This window comes from Eschrichtius robustus, chromosome 20 (genome assembly GCF_028021215.1).
Source record: "Eschrichtius robustus isolate mEscRob2 chromosome 20, mEscRob2.pri, whole genome shotgun sequence".
In the NCBI taxonomy this organism is placed as follows: Eukaryota; Metazoa; Chordata; class Mammalia; order Artiodactyla; family Eschrichtiidae; genus Eschrichtius; species Eschrichtius robustus.
In genome coordinates this window covers 56,788,661-56,806,286 of record NC_090843.1, presented here as the reverse complement: position 1 = coordinate 56,806,286, position 17,626 = coordinate 56,788,661, and the positions used below count along the sequence as shown (strand labels likewise).

At 38.7% G+C, this 17,626-nt stretch overlaps 1 protein-coding gene and 1 non-coding gene across 3 annotated transcripts in view; one reads left to right on the top strand and one right to left on the bottom strand.

Annotated features, from left to right (window-relative positions):
- RABEP1 (rabaptin, RAB GTPase binding effector protein 1) overlaps nt 1-17,626 on the top strand; it is a 102,727-nt gene that overhangs the window by 12,976 nt on the left and 72,125 nt on the right. The window lies entirely within an intron of this gene.
- LOC137755642 (small nucleolar RNA SNORA70) lies at nt 9,987-10,121 on the bottom strand. Its single transcript, XR_011072038.1, has one exon. It is a non-coding gene; the product is annotated as a small nucleolar RNA SNORA70 (small nucleolar RNA).

Below are 17,626 nucleotides of genomic sequence, written 5' to 3'. Positions count from 1 at the left end.
TAGATATCCACTTATACTTTCTTCGTTTTTTGTTTTTTTCTGAAATTGTTGGCCTTTTTTTTTTTTTTCAATATCATTTGAATTTTTAAGTTGTTTCTGTATGAGCTGTTTGTCAGGTTAGGACTTCCATATCTTTTATTAAGTCATTCATTTTCTTTCTGTAAGCAATTATTTTATAATTTTAGATAAAATTAATACTACCTATTGCAAACAATTTAGAAAATGTAGAAAAGCATAAAAAAAATTACCCAAAGATAATATCCATTCACTTATTGATATGTTATCTTTCCAGGGTTTTTATATGTATATTAATTATTTATTTTTTATTTTTTGGGCTGCATTGGGTCTTAGCTGCAGCATGCAGGATTTTCGTTGAGGTATGCGGGATCTTTCATTGCAGCATGCAGGCTTCTCTGGTTGTGGCGTGCGGGTTTTCTCTTCTCTAGTTGTGGTGCGCGGCCTCCAGAGCACGTGGGCTCTGTAGTTTGTGGCACGTGGGCTCTCTAGTGGAGGTGTGTTGAGCTAAGTAGTTGTGGCACGCGAGCTTAGTTGCCCCATGGTGTGTGGGATCCTAGTTCCGCGACCAGGGATTGAACCCGCGTCCCCTGCATTGGAAGGTGGATTCTTTACCACTGGGCCGCCAGGGAAGTCCCTATATGTATATTAAAATATATGAAAAAAGCTCTTAAAAGTTCAATGAAAATTCTAATATTTTTATAGGATGTTGTTCCTGCTTAAATTAAGTAATAAATGTTATTTTTAATGACTGTATAGTAATCCATTGTATGGATTCCATAACATGATTAACTAGGTCTCTCTTGGTATATATTAAAAATTTTTTTCCTATTGCAGTTAACACTGTAGTAAACATCCTGCTACATATATCTCTAAATATTTGTGCAAATACTTACCTTAATAACCTTTGAAACAACTAATAAGGATTTATGTACATTTAAATTTTGATACTTCTGATATATATACATTTTGATGTATTCTTTCGTATCAGGAATACCTCTCATAGCAATTGGAAATGCAATCCCTAGTGGCTTAAACAAGTAAAGGGTTTTTTGGTGTGTAACAAGTTTAGAAGTAAAGCGTTCCAAGGTTGGTTCAGTTGTTCAAGGATGTCCAAGATCCAAGTTCCTTCTATTTTTTTTCTTTCTTTTTAAAAAATATTTATTTATTTGGCTGCGCTGGGTCTTAGTTGCAGCATGTGGGATCTTTAGTTGCGGCATGCGGGATCTAGTTCCCTGACCAGGGATCAAACCTGGGTGCCCTGCATTGGGAGCACAGAATCTTAACTGCTGGACCACCAGGGAAGTCCTCCTTCTATTTTCTATTTTCCTCCAATGTGAGCCTGTTTGCACACATCTTTATTATTTTTTACTTGCAGATTCACTTCTGATTTCCTCTTGGGAGTATTTATTCCCTTAAATCTTTTAGTATTTTCTTTCTTGTTTCTTTTAGTATTTTCTTAGTTCTCTTTGTTGGGTTTTCTGTTTTAGGCACATAGATCATCCATATATTGGGCATTCTTTGTTTCTCATAGCTGTTTCCTCTTTCATTGCTTTACTTTTTTCCCTTTTCTTTGTAATGCATTGAGATTATTTCAGGTCTTTTTGATCTCTAACAGAATTGATCAATGGATTTCCTAATGTTGGGACAGATTTTGTATACTTGAGGTAAACTCAGCTTGTTTGTGATGGATTGTTCTAGTATGTATCTAGATTAGGTTTGCTAATGTTTTAACTTTTTTTGTTTTGCAAAATTACATTCATAACTGAGATTGGCCTATAGTTTTACATTTTGGTACTACCTTGGGTTTTGGTACCTTGATTATACTAGCCTAGTAAAATAAATTCAGAAACATTCCATCTTTTATTATGCTGAAGGCATTTTAAACAGCATAGGACATATTTATTCCTTGTAGATTTGATAGAATTTGTTACGGTTTCTTTCGAAAAAGTTTCATCTTGAAACTTGTATAGATACCTCATAATTTGGGGGGTCATTTTTCTATTGTTAGACATTTGCTTGTTTCTAACATTTTGGAATTCTGATACTTTAAAGAAGTCAACATTCTTGCAATTAAATCTTTTTTTTTTTTTTGGTTGCATTGGGTCTTTGTTGCTGCACGTGGGCTTTCTCTAATTGCGGTGAGCAGGGGCTACTCTTTCACTGAGGTGCACAGGCTTCTCATTTGCGGTGCTTTCTCTTGTTGCGGAGCATGGGCTCTGGGGGCGTGAGGTTCAGTAGTTGCAGCACGTGGGCTCAGTAGTTGTGGCATGTAGGCTTAGTTGCTCTGCAGCATGTGGGATCTTCCTGGACCAGGGATCAATCCCGTGTCCCCTGCATTGGCAGGTGGATTCTTAACCACAGCGCCACCAGGGAGGTCCTGCAATTAAATCTTCATGCATACTCATCATTATTACTTCTTTAGGATATATTCTTGGCAGTGGAATTGCTGGGTTGAAAAGTATACAGAATTTTAGGACTTTTGCTGTTGATTACTACATAGTTATCTGTCTTGAAATATATCCTGGATATGTTTTAATCAGGTATGGTAAGGTGACAGAATTTTAGGATTAGAAGGGACTTTTTTTTTTAATTGAAGTATAGTTGATTTACAGTGTTGTGTCAATTTCTGCAGTACAGCAAAGTGATTCATGTATATATATTCTTTTTCATATTCTTTCCCATTATGGTTTTTAAAAAAATATTTATTTATTTGGTTGCACTGGGTCTTAGTTGTGGTAGGCGGGCTCTTTAGTTGTGGCTCGCCAGCTCCTTAGTTGCCACATGTGGGCTCCTTAGTTGTGGCTCACAGGCCCCTTAGCTGTGGCATGCGAACTCTTAGTTGTGGCATGCGTGTGGGATCTAGTTCCCTGACCAGGGATCAAACCCGGACCCCTGCATTGGGAGCACAGAGTCCTAACCATTGTGCCACCAGGGAAGTCCCCCCATTATGGTTTATCACAGGATATTGAATATAGTTCCTTGTACTCTACAGTGGGAACTTGTTGTTTATCAATTCTATATATAATAGTTTGCATCTGCTAACCCCAAACTCCCAATCCATGCATCTCCCACCCTGCTCCCTCTTGGCAACCGCAAGTCTGTTCTCTATGTCTGTGAGTCTGTTTCTGTTTCATAGGTAAGTTCATTTGTGTCATTTTTTTTTTAATTTTTATTTATTTATTTATTTTTGGCTGCATTGGGTTTTCGTTGCTGCACACAGGCTTTCTCTAGTTGCGGCGAGCGGGGGCTACTCTTCAGTGCGGTGCGTGGGCTTCTCATTGTGTTGGTTTCTCTTTGTTGCAGAGCATGGGCTCTAGGCATGCGGGCTTCAGTAGTTGTGGCATGCGGGCTCAGTAGTTGTAGCTCACAGGCTCTAGAGCACAGGCTCAGTAGTTGTGGTGCACGGGCTTAGTTGCTCCGTGGCATGTGGGATCTTCCCGGACCAGAGCTTGAACCCGTGTCCCCTGCATTGGCAGGTGGATTCTTAACCACTGCGCCACCAGGGAAGTCCCTGTGTCATGTTTTAGATTCCATGTATAAGTGATATCACATGGTATTTGTTTTTCTCTTTCTGACTTACTTCACTTAGCATGATAATCTATAGTTGCATCCATGTTGCTGCAAATAGCATTATTTCATTTTTTTTATGGTTGAGTAGTATTCCATTGTATATGTACCACATCTTGATCCATTCATCTGTTGATGGACATTTAGGTTGTTTCCGTGCCTTGGCTATTGTGAAAAGTGCTGCCGTGAACATAGGGGTGTATGTATTTCTTTGAATTTTAGTTTTGTCCGTATATATGCCCAGGAGTGGGATTGCTGGATCATATGGAAGCTTTGTTTTTAGTTGTTTTTTTTTTTTTAATTAATTTATCTATTTTATTTTTGGGTCTTTGTTGCTGCATGTGGGCTTTCTTTAGTGGCGGTGAGTGGGCTTCTTCTCATTGCAGTGGCTTGTTGCGGAGCACAGGCTCTAGGCTCACGGGCTTCAGTAGTTGTGGCATGCAGGCTCAGTAGTTGTGGCTCGTGGGCTCTAGAGCGCAGTCTCAGTAGTTGTGGCACATGGGCTTAGTTGCTCCACGGCATGTGGGATCTTCCCGGACCAGGGCTCGAACCCATGACCCCTGCACTGGCAGGCGGATTCTTAACCACTGTGCCACCAGGGAAGCCCCTAATGTTTTTAGTTTTTTGAGGAACCTCCATACTATTTTCCATAGTGGCCGCACCAACTTACATTCCCACCAACAGTGTAGGAGGGTTCCCTTTTCTCCACACCCTCTCCAGCATTTGTTATTTGTGGACTTTTTAATGATGGCTATGCTGACCAGTATGAGGTGGTACCTCATTGTAGATTTGATTTGTGTTTCTCTAATAATTAGTGATGTTGAGCATCTTTTCATGTGCCTTTTGGCCATCTGTATGTCTTCTTTGGAGAAGTATCTATTTAGTTCTTCTGCCCATTTTTCGATTGGGTTGTTTGTTTTTTGTTGTTGAGTTGTATGAGCTGTTTGTATATTTTGGAAATTAAGCCCTTGTCAGTTGTATCGTTTGCAAATATTTACTCCCATTCCATAGGTTGCCTTTTCGTTTTGTTTATAGTTTCCTTTTGGAAGGGACTTTTTACCTGTCTTCTAGTGTGTCACTTTGTATCTGAAGTTCTCAACCCTCGCTATCAGTTTATAACAGATTTCTTACCTTTGTCACTCTTGACATTTTGCGCTGGATTATTCTTTGTTGTGTATGACTGTCCTGTACATTGTAGGATGTTAAATAAGCAGCATCTTTGGCCCCTACCCACTAGATGCCAGTGCTCTTACCTACCCCCCCCACCCCCACCCCCAGTTGTGACAACCAAAAATGTCTCCAGACATTGCCAAATATCCTCTGGGGAGCAAAATCACCTCCAGTTGAGAACCACTGGTTTATAACAAAATGCTTTAGAATGCACCTTTACCATTCTGATAAAGTTATACAAATGACTTAGAAAAAACAAACCCTAACAGTATAATGCCTTCAGTGTGAAGGAAAATAACTTATAATTAAGTATATATATTTCAACATATAAATTAACGTGTGACTAAATAAAAGAGCCACCCCTAGAAGGTGGTATTACACTTGTTTATAAGTCCTATATTAATCACTATTAAATACTTATAGTCACAGGGAAATCTTTCTAGGCCATGGCAGGTCAGTGTTTGAACCCAGCTGTGCCACTTCCTAGCGGTGCAACAATAGGCATTTTACTTAATTTCTCAGAATGTTTTTTTCTCACCTATAACTGGGGATGGTATGCCTACTTTATGGTTTGTTTTGAAAATTTAATGAGCCAGTGTATAAAATAACTTGCCTAAGAGCTATATGTAAATTATTTAATTCTTGCTACAACCCTAGAAGGTAGTACTATTCTAGTCCCCATTTTTACAGGTAGAGAGAAGGAACCAGTTTTTAAGTGGCAGAACTGGGATTCAGACATTAATTCCAGAGCCTGTGCTTTCAACTATTATGCTGTACGGCTTCCCATATAATATCTGATGAATAGGGGATACTTAACTGTTAGCTCCTGTTATTTAATTCTTTTTTCTAGCTTTGAGAGACATCCCCCCCACTGCCCCCCTCCCCGTGTCATTAACATCAGTGCTCTCTCCTGGAAATTTTTTTACCTACTGGTTTCTCATTTCCCCTTCAGGGACATATAGTTAATCTTATTTATCCACACTTAGGATAACTATTTATCAAAATTCTGATGCCTTTCTATGTATGACTTTGATATTTCTGAAAAGCTCATAAATAATGCATTCAGCTTTCCTTATAAATAAAATATAATGCTTGTCTTTTTATTATTTATGAAGAACTTTTTTTCTGATAAATAACTTCTAATATCAGCTGTGTAGTTATATTGTAGTCTTTTTATAACACAAGTGTAGGGAGATAAGAAATTACAGCTACATTTTAGGTTTTCCATGTTACAATGAAGGACAGTGTGTACATAGGGAATTTGATTTGTTTTACAGTATAATCAAACATGGTTCTAAGAGGTATCATATGTTGTGTTAGGCTTGACTTTTTCCTATGTAAACGATAAAAAAAATCTTCAGAATATTCTGAGCAAATTTTAATTTTGTATTAAAGGAATTGGTAACCAGAAATAATTAAATTTTTAATTAATAGTTCTCCACTGTGAATTGTATGTGTGAATATGTATAATGCCCCTTTATATGGAATGGTGGAGGGTTGGTTTTACAGGTACATTATTTTTTAAGATTTATTTATTTATTTTTATTGATTGATTGCTATGTTGGGTCTTCGTTTCTGTGCTAGGGCTTTCTCTAGTTGCGGCAAGCGGGGGCCACTCTTCATCGCAGTGCACGGGCCTCTCACTATCGTGGCCTCTCTTGTTGCAGAGCACAGGCTCCAGACACACAGCCTCAGTAGTTGTGGCTCACGGGCCTAGTTGCTCCGTGGCATGTGGGATCCTCCCAGACCAGGGCTCGAACCCGTGTCCCCTGCATTGGCAGGCAGATTCTCAACCACTGCGCCACCAGGGAAGCCCAGGTACACTATTTTTCAGCTGATTTAGACTTAAGCCCTCAAACACAGAAATGGTAAGACTTAAAGAAAAAAAAAAAAAAAAAAGAACAAACTTAGTCTTTTATATGGAATTTTTTAAACACTTGAAAAGTAAAGAGATTAGTATGTAGATCCACCACCCTCTCTCTATGTATCATGATTATCAATGCATGGCCGGTCTTGTTTCACCTATAGCCCTCTCCTCATCTCCCCTCCTGGATTTTTGTTGTTGTTGTTGTTTTGTTTTTTGTTTTGTTTTTTTTGTTTTTTAATTAATTTATTTACTTATGGCTGCATTGGGTCTTCGTTGCTGCACGTTGCTTTCTCTAGTTGGTCGAGCAGGGGCTACTCTTTGTTGCGGCGCGCGGGCTTCTCATTGCAGTGGCTTCTCTTGTTGCGGAGCACAGGCTCTAGGCGTGCGGGCTTCAGTAGTTGTGGCTTGCGGGCTCCAGTAATTGTGGCCCACAGGCTTAGTTGCTCTGTGGCATGTGGGATCTTCCCGGACCAGGGATTGAACACGGGTCCCCTCCATTGGCAGGCAGATTCTTAACCACTGCACCACCAGGGAGGTTCCTCCTCCTGGATTTTTAATAGCAAAACTCAGACACTAGATGATTTCATTTGGAAACATTTTAGTATGTATGTAAACATAAGATGCAGTACTACTATATCACCTAAAAACAGTAACAGTAATTCTTTAGTGTTTCTGAATATCTAGTCAGTGTTGAAATTTCCTCAGTTGTCTCAACTTAAAAAAAAATTGTTTGTTCAAATCAGGATCCAAAATAAAAGCCATCCTTAAGATTGGTTGGTGTGTCCTGTCTGTTTTTTTCCCTTACAATTTGTCTGTTGAAGAAATCCACCCTGTAGATTGTTCACACCTGGAATTTCCTAATTGCATCCATGTGGTGTTGGTCTCCATATTCTTCTGCCTTCTGTGTTTCCTCTAAATTGGTAGTTTGATCTAAAGTAGTGATTAGGTCCAGGTTTTTGTTTGTTTGAAATATGGTTTTATGTGTTATATTTTTTTGTGGTGGTTTTGTTTTGTTTTTTAAAAGAATATTTCAAAGTGGTAGAGTGTACCTCTATCAGGAGGCTCACAGTGTCTGGTTGTCTCTTTTTGAGATGTTAGGACTGTTGATCATTGCCTAGATTTCTCCATTCATTAGGGTTTGTAAAATAGCAAGTTATTAGCTGGAATAGTTCTGTAAAGAAAAATTCTCCTTATATATTTTGCTACCTTAAGGTGTAGGAAATGGAGAATAAATGCTTACTAGTTTTCTCTTTGGTTACCAGTTTTCAAAATAATGACTTGGTTGCCTAGAACCCTTCAAAGGTAACCAATCAGGTTTTTTTTTCCTTCGTATATCATCAAGAACACATGGATTTAAATAATGTATATGTTTTACTTCATTGTAGTTACTGATTATATTAGTTTACTATGGCTGCTCCAACAAATTACCATACTGGATGGCTTAAAACGACAGGAGTTTATTCTCTCACAGTTGAGGAGGCCAGACGTCCAGAATCAGTATCACTGGGCTGAAATCAGGTGTCAGCAGGTCTGTGCTCCTTCCAGAGGTTCTAGGGGAGCATCTGTTCCTTGCCTCTTCCCGCTTCTGGTGGCTGCTGGCATTCCTTGGCTTCCTCACTCCAATTTCTGCTTCTGTTATCACATTGCATAGTCCTCTTTGTGTCTGCTGAGGAACTCCTGTTTCTTGTAAGGGTAGATGCGATTGCATTTATGGCCCACTGGATAGTCCAGGATAAACTACTGTTTTCAAGATCCTTAACTTAATTATATCTTTTACCATATAAGGTAATGTTTATACGTTTGGTGATTAGGAAATTAATACATCTGAGGGGAGGGTTGGTTCAACCTACCACACTGATGCTCAGATTATCTCATCTTTGCCCATTAAATCCTTGTAAGTTGACTCCTTTGTTACAAAGGGAAGTCCTTTGATAAAACCCCAATAGGTGCGAAGATGTTCCAGGTTTATCTTGTATACTTCCTGCCCCAGGCCGGGAATCAGAGTTTTTTCCAAGGAACCCTGGTTACTTTTTGTGGGAAACAGTATTTAGAGACCACGTTCTAGGTGCTAGGAGCATAGCATGTATTTTTCTTAGCAATTTTTCTGAAATAAATTACACTTTTACCCTGTTTTCTTAAACAGAGTACACTGGATATCACTGAATCTTTTATCAATGGCTTATTATGAACATTAGTTTTGGGACCAAGCTATATACTGGTGACTTCCCCAGTGCTGCTGAATTTTTAAAAATTAGGTTTGTTTGCTTTTCCTTTAAATGTAACCAAATTCCAGTTCAGTTCTAGTCATTGTTTTATTTCATTTTTTCTCTGTGACCCAGTCATCCAGTCAGTGGGATCTGTTCCTCACTTATGGGGCTTTTCAACAAACTGCACTAATCTCTAAACTCTGCTTTTTCTATATCCTTTGTTCTCTGACTCTAAGCAAAACTAAGTTTGTTAGGAGATAAAATTGGATCTTATAGAGTATAATAGTAAGTCAGATGGGAAGGGAAGTCTACTCAGCTAAGCATTCAAATGCATGAGGTTTTCATTTCTATTAAGCTTGAAGGCTCTTTTGGAGGCGGAGCAGTGTGGTGGGGATGGTGTGTGGAGGGCTAGTTGCTCTTTGCTGCGTGGTGAACAGTGCCAGACCTCTGGTAACAGCTTTAGTAAAGGTATTCATTTATTTGAATTTGAAAACCATTCAGTTTAGCCAATAGCTTAAAAAAAAACAAACTTTATTTTAAAATGGTGTTAGACTTATGGAAAAGTTGGAAAGATAGGATAGAGTTTTCATATACTGCACATCCAGGTTCCCTTGTTAAAAACATGATGTATTAGTATAGTACATTTGTCAAAATTAATGAACTAATATTGACACATTTCTCCTAACTAAAGCCCCTGCTTTATTCAGATTTCCTTAGCTTTTTCTTTCTTTTTTTTTTTTGGCAGGAAAGTAGAATTTATTGGTGGGCGTGAGTAAGGAGCGGACAGTGTCAAGGCTGTCATGAGTGCAGGGCCCGCTATTTGTCCAGGGGCCACGATTAGGGATGTATTTGACCCCACAGCCATCTGGGATGAGCCGCTTTTCTGCCACCATATTTTCAAATTCATCTGTATTAAACTTAGTAAATCCCCACTACTTGGAGACATGGATCTTCTGGCAGCCAGAGAACTTCAGCTTGGCCCTGCGTAGGGCCTCAATCACATGCTCCTTGTTCTGCAGCTTGGTGCGGATGGACATTATGACTTGGCCTATGTGGACCCTGGCCACTGTGCCCTGGGGCTTTCCAAAGGCACCATGCATACCTGTCTGGAGCCTAGATTGGGGACAGCGCGCCAGCCACGAATGTCCACTGGAAAGGGCTGTTCCCAGGGTCTCTTAGGGCAACCCATACAGGCAACAGGCTGCATACACTACGGAGGAGGCTGCTGTTTGCAGCCATTGCACACCGGGCCCCCGCGGGGAAAAGAGCATGGTTGGCTTAATTGGCTGCAAAGCCTTAGCTTTTTCTTAATAAACTTTTTCTGTTTCTAGATACTATCTAGACACCACATTACATTTGGTCACCATGTGTACTTTGGCTCCTCTGGACTGTGACAGTTTCTCTGACTTTTTGATGACCTAGTCAGTTTTAAGAAGCACTGATCCGGTATTTTGTAGACTGTCCGTCGGTTGGGATCTGGCTGATGTTTTTCTCATGAATAGACTGGGATTGTGGGTTTTGGGGAGAAGACCACACAGGTAAAGTGCCAGTTTCATTGCATCATATCAAGGATGCATACTATCAGCGTGGCTTATCAGTGTTATCTATGTTGATGCTAGCCTTGATCACCCCTGCTGGGTAGTGTTTGTTACAGTTTCAAGAAACTGAAGTGTCTCTCCCTCCCTCCCTCGCCTTTCCGTACTGTACTTGTGTACTCTTCGAAAGTAAGTCAGTATGTGCCTCCACATACTGTCATGAAATAAATCAACCGGGTTGATTATAAGCAGAGTTTCCAGAGTTTTTTCTATTTTCTAACCAATGTTAACCTTTGTGGATTTTTTCTTTTTTTCTTTTAATCAGTGTCTAGCATTCTATGAGCAGTTTTTAAGAGAATGGTGATGGGAGTGACAATATGGTATGTTTCACTCAGTGTTTTTTGTTGCAAACCAAACGTTTTGTCTGGTTTAAGCATAAAAGGAATTTTTGAGAAGATGTGAAGTAGTTTACAGAGTCATTGGGAAAGCAGGGAGAAATAGATTCTAGGCCATTGGTTCTCAAACTGTAGCATGCATCTCAAGAGCTTATTACGGCACATTTCTGGGCCCCACACCCAGAATTTCTGAATCAAGATGGTCTGGGATGGGGTCTGAGAATTTCCACTTTTAACATGTTCCCAGGTGATAGTGATTCTGTGGTCTCAGAAGCACACTTTGAGAATCACTGCTGTCTATGGCTAAAAGCTGCCACAGAACTGGCCTGACAGGAAAGACTGTTTCCTCTGGTGCCGAGGAGCATATGAAGCTCCATTTTAATACAGTTGCTATTGCTGCTTTCACTGATGCCGTTTCTGCTTCAGGAACTGGACTAACCACTGGGAAGCTACTGGAAGCCTTCCAGCAGCAAGAATGGAACCTTGTTTCTTTACACTGCTCAGTTCTGAATTGAAGTTGCATGTGTGTGTCTGATTGGAGAGCCTTAGGTGACATGCCTGCATTCTGGTTTCAAGGGAGACTGGGAATTTGTGTTTGAATTCTGTTTTGGAGAGCTGAAACTCATAAAATGGAATGTCTTTAAATGTAGAAAGACTAAAAAATGATGGGCAGCCATGGATATGACAGTTGTCTACTACAGCAGTGGTCTGCAAGGGGAGAAAGAACTTGCACCAGAATGTAAATTAGTGTACTGCTTCCTTCATCAGAAAATGTCCGATGAACTGAGCAATGTGCTTAGGGTCTTAGTTGATTTTATGTTCTTACACAAACTCCTTATCTTATTAGACCAGTAACAGTCTGCATACTATAGTAGAGTAACACTGTGTTAACTGTAAAAGCACAGGGGAGAAGGAAATCTAGCGTTTTAAGATGACTGATCTTAGTGTCTAAGTTGGCCCTGAAGTATGGTGATACTTGAAGCAGGCTGGCAAATTGGGAAAAATGGAGAGTGTAAGAAAAATAGAGGTAAAACTGAGAGCTCAAAATATCCAGGGTATCACCCCCCACCATAAGCTCTCTAGAACAGTGTTGTCCAGTAGAGATGTAATGTGAGCCAAAGGGTGTAACTTTAAGTTTTTTCTAGCAGCCGCATTAAAAAAGTAAAAAAAATCAAAACAAACACTTCCAAATAGAGAAGTGAAATAAATTTAAAAAAAATAACAGCTTTATTGAGATTTAATTCATATAGCAAAATAATTTTAATTAAAACCATTTAATTTAATTAAAACCATTAATTAATTAGTGGTTTTAACTCAAAACCACTAATTTTTTAGTTGCTATGGATTTTCCCTTTCTGGACATTACATATAAATGGAATCCTACAATATGTAGCCTTTGGTGTCTGGCTTCTTTCACTTAACATAATGTTTTCAAGGCTCTTGTAACTTTTCAGTACTTCATTCCTTTTTTGGACATATAATAGTCCATTGTCTGAATATACCAAATTTTGTTTATCCATTCATCAGTTGATTGACATTTGGGTTTCCTTTTTTTAGCTATTATGAATAATGCTTCTCTGAACATTTGTGTATAACTTTCTGTGGTAATTAATAATGTATTTTATTTACCCAGTATATTCCAGATGTTACAATTTATACATGTGATCACTATAGAAAGTATTAATGAGATAGTAAAATTTTTTTTGTACTAAAGTCTTCAAAATTCCATATATATTTCATACTTAACACATACCTTAATTCAGATAGCCACATTTCAGGTGTTCAGTAGCCTCATGTGGCTAGTGGCTACCATATTGGAAAGCCAAGAAGTAACTCATTGGGATTTAACGTGCAAAGTGGGGAAAGTCGCAGTTTTCCCCATGTCAGAGATGTTTGCTTGCTGGCTCCTAGACAGATATGCATCACTGTCTTGCTCCCTTTGCCTTTGATTGTTCCCAGTTGAATACTCTTCTCTCCTTTGCTTCTTTAGATCCTTGCTATCTTTTAAAATCCTGACTTAATGTTCCTCTTCATCAGTGGGTTTTAGTTATTCCAGCTCACTTTTTCGTTTACTTATTTATTTAGTAAATGTTTATTGAACACCTTCCATGTGCTAGCCACAGTTCTAGGTGTTGGAAATGTAGCAACGAGCAGAATACGTAAAGTCTCAGTTTTCACTGAGGGTCTGCTTGAGTATGGAGCAATATTTAAACAGTCAGATATTTAGAGAAATAATTTCAGATAGTGATAAGTGCTATGAGGATAATAAAATTGGCTATGAGGATAGCACTTAGGCTGTTACCAAGCACTAATTTATTCTTGTAATTGTAAACACATACCACAATAAAGCTGATTAAAAAATAATTTATGCTAAAATTTACTAGTTTTAAGTATATAGATTCATGAGTTTTCAAAAACCTATATAGTTTGTAACCATCACCGTAATTGTTTTATAGAACGTTTTACCCCAAAAAGTTCTTTCATGACACTTTGTGGTTAAAGTCCTCCCCCCACTTCTGGGCAAATGCTGATCTGCTTTCTGTCATTATCGTTTTGCCTTTTCTAGAATTCATGTAAGTGGGATCATACTTTTTTTTTTTTTTTTTTTAAAGGAATTCCTTTATTTTTATTTTATTTATTTATTTATTTATTTTTGGCTGTGTTGGGTCTTCGTTTCTGTGCAAGAGCTTTCTCTAGTTGTGGCAAGCGGGGGGCCACTCTTCATCGCGGTGCACGGGCCTCTCACTATCGGGGCCTCTCTCGTTGCGGAGCACAGGCTCCAGACGCGCAGGCTCAGTAGGTGTGGCTCACGGGCCTAGTTGCTCCGTGGCATGTGGGATCTTCCCAGACCAGGGCTTGAACCCGTGTCCCCCGCATTGGCAGGCAGATTCTCAACCACTGCGCCACCAGGGAAGCCCGGGATCATACTTTTTGTATCTGATTTCTTTCACTGAGCATGATGTTATTGAGATTTAGCCATGTTGTGTGATTAGTAATGCATTCCTTTTTGTTGCTGTCTAATATTCCATTGTATGGATACACTGTTATTTGTCCATTTATAGTGGGCATTTGGGTTATTTCCAAGTTTTGGCTATTATAAGTAAAGCTGCTGCGAGCATTTGTATACAAATCTTTGTGTGGAAATATGTTTTCATTTGTAGGATTTCTGTATCATATGGTAGGTGTGTGTTTGTAAGGAACAGCCAAACTGTTTTCCAAAGTGGTTGTACTATTTTGCATTCCCACCAGCAACCTTACTGACACTTGGTTAATTCAAGCACAAAAAAAGGATTAAATGCAACTTCACTAATAGTGAATTCTCAGAGTTCCAAGCCAGGTCCTGAAGTGGCATGATGTAGTTCTACTTGTGAATGCCAGTAGAGTTAATAGGCATTCAGTTATTCAGAAAACTGAATTCTTTTGGCTGTTTCCTTAAGTAAGCCTTCTTTAAGTTTTAAACTTAAGGTATTTAAGTTTTGAATAGCTTTCTTTGTCTTTTAAAATATTAAAATATTTTAAAATATCTAAATATCCAATATTATCTGATAATAGTATAAGCAGACTGACATCTGCTTATCAGTCCAGTGAGAGTCATGCTTTTTCTTTTTTTTTTCCAGTTTTTTTTTTTTTTTAATTTTTATTGGAGTATAGTTGCTTTACAATGTTTTGTTAGTTTCTGCTGTGCAGCAAAGTGAATCAGCTATACATATACATATATCCCCTTTTTTGGATTTTCTTCCCATTTAGGTCACCACAGAGCATTGAGTAGAATTCCCTGTGCTATACAGTAGGTTCTCATTAGTTATCTATTTTATACATAGTATCAATAGTGTATATATGTCAATCCCAGTCTCCCAATTCATCCCACACCCCCCGCCCTTCCCCTTTGTATGCATATGTTTATTCTCTACCTCTGTGTCTCTATTTCTGCTTTGCAAATAAGATCATCTATCCCATTTTTCTAGATACCACATATATGTGTTAGCATACGATATTTGTTTTTCTCTTTGTGACTGACTTCACTCTGTATGACAGTCTCTAGGTCCATCCATGCCTCTGCAAATGACACAATCATGCTTTTTCATCTGGCTTGGCATTTGGTATTTGATATACTTGAGAAGTAGAATAATACCAGTTTGTACAAATTGAATAGGTAACTATCCATTTTTATCCATGCATATTTATATCAGCTGTTTAACACAGGCTTTTGACAGTTATGGTAATTGGGCTAAATGTAATCAGAAATTAAGGTGATTGAAAAATTATCTGGTAAAATGAATGTAATGGTGGTTGAACTGTATTGTATATCTTGACCAGTATTCAAAAATGTCCATAGTTTATTTCAACCATATAGTTAGCTTTTTTTAAAAATTGAAGTACTGTTGATTTACAATGTCGTGTTAGTTTCAGGTATACAGCACAGTGATTCAGTTATGTGTGTGTGTGTGTGCATATATTCTTTTTCAGATTCTTTTCCTTTATAGGTTATTACAAAATATTGAGTATAGGTCACTGTGCTATACAGTAGGTCTTTGTTGGTTATCTATTTAATATATAGTAGTGTGTATAGTTTATTTTTCAAGTTATCTTTATTTGTTTCAGACTTTGCATGGTTCACATTGTCAATATATATTCCATATGGGAGTATATGGTGGAATATAGCTTTATAGCCTTTAAAAATATAGGAATAGAGCCTGGAATATAGTTTATACTGCATTGTTTATCTACTGAACATTCCTTGAAATCCCCATTCTTTTGTTCACAGTTGCTTCTTTTCTCTGTTTTTGACTTTTTTCAAAACTTCGTTTACCTGCTTGTCTTAATTGATAACTTTGCTTAAATACAATTTCTGGAACACTTAAAAAGGAATTGATTATTAAGTAAGTGATTTATGAACATTTTAGAAAATAAAATGATTTTGTAGTTATCACTAGGAAGAATCTCTAGAACAAGTTGAGCCTAATGTACATCTCCTTTTTTTTTAAGGACAGTTATCAACCTGAAATTATTTAAATTCTGAAGTTGTTAATAGTAACATTTAAGTGCCTGTTATATGTGAGTTGCTTTTATATGATGGTATATTTAATCCTCGTTGCATGTGATACTCTGCAAAATGGGTATCATCTTTATTTTAATGAAATCTTGGAAAGGTTAAACTGTTTTCCCCAGTTCATGTAATGGAAGTGCTTGGGTTTGGGTTGAAGCACAAGCCTCTCTGACTCTGAAATTGTAGATGGCTTATTTTTGAATTTTAATAAGGCATTTGACTATACTGGTATGAAATCATGGATAAGATGAAATGTGATCTGATACTGAGGATAGTTGGAATGAATTTGTAACTAATAGAGCAATCTAATATATCAATATCAACCTCTCCTGAGATCTCGGGTGATGCACCAAAGGGCTCTATCTCTAGCTTTAACTTAAAACTTTGTTTTCAAACAAAACTCTGCAGTATGGCTGAACCACACTAGTATAGGTTGGAGGAAGCCTTGGCTTAAGTTTAAGTGAAAAGGATTTACGGACAGTGTTAGATTAACATTAATCTTACAGGCTAACAATGACAATGTGAGGTCATGGCCAAAAAAAGCTAGGGTAAATTTACAGTACATTAGCCCCCAGATATAATGTTTCTACTAAGCTGGTATTGTGTTAGGATCAGTGTGTCCTATTTTATGTAGAATTTTGACTAACTGTAGTGTGCAGAGAGAGCAACTGAGATAATGAAGAATTTAGAAGTTATTAAAGGGTTAGGAGATGTTTCATCTGGAGAAGAAAGGAGAGGGCAAGTATAGATGTTAGATATTAGAAATTTTCCTTGCTAATTCTGTAGGCCAGAACTAAGATCTCTCAGGAAGATGATTTAGGGTCCTGTTACTAAAAACAGATATTTCTAACAGATGACCAATTGTCCAAGTAAAGGGGGAAAGATAATCTAAAATCTCTTAATGGTGGAATTGGCTACCCCATGAGGCAGTGAACTGAGTTATTAGATTTATGTTCATGTGTAAGCCATATGATCACACGTCTGTGTTGTTATAGAAATGGATTCCTGCATGAGTTAGGAATTGGTGGTTTTCAAACTATTTTAACCTCTCTCCACAGTAAGAAACACTTTTTTCATTGCAACCCAGTTATGAAATAACACATACCCATATTAAATGTGTTGCTGATATTTCCTATTATATTTTATTAACTTTAAAAAGCAGACTGCTGGGGCTTCCCTGGTGGCACAGTGGTTAAGAAGCTGCCTGCCAGGGCTTCCCTGGTGGCGCAGTGGTCGAGAATCTGCCTGCTAATGCAGGGGACACGGGTTCGTGCCCTGGTCTGGGAAGATCCCACATGCCGCGGAGCAACTAGGCCCGTGAGCCACAACTACTGAGCCTGCGCGTCTGGAGCCTGTGCTCCGCAACAAGAGAGGCCGCGACGGTGAGAGGCCCGCGCACCGCGATGAAGAGTGGCCCCCGCTTGCCGCAACTAGAGAAAGCCCTAGCGCAGAAACGAAGACCCAACATAGCAATCAATCAATCAATAAATCTTTAAAAAAAAAAAAGAAGCTGCCTGCCAATGCAGGGGACACAGGTTCGAGCCCTGGCCCAGGAAGATCCCACATGCCGCGGAGCAGCTAAGCCTGTGTGCCACAACTACTGAGCCTGCGCTCTAGAGCCCGCGAGCCACAACTACCGAGCCCGCGTGCCGCAACTACTGAAGCCCGGGCGCCTAGAGCCTGTGCTCCGCAACAAGAGAAGCCCCCACAATGAGAAGCCCGCACACCGCAACGAAGAGTAGCCACCGCTCGCCGCAACCAGAGAAAGCCTGCGCGCAGCAACAAAGACCCAATGCAGCCAAAAAAAAATAAAATAAATA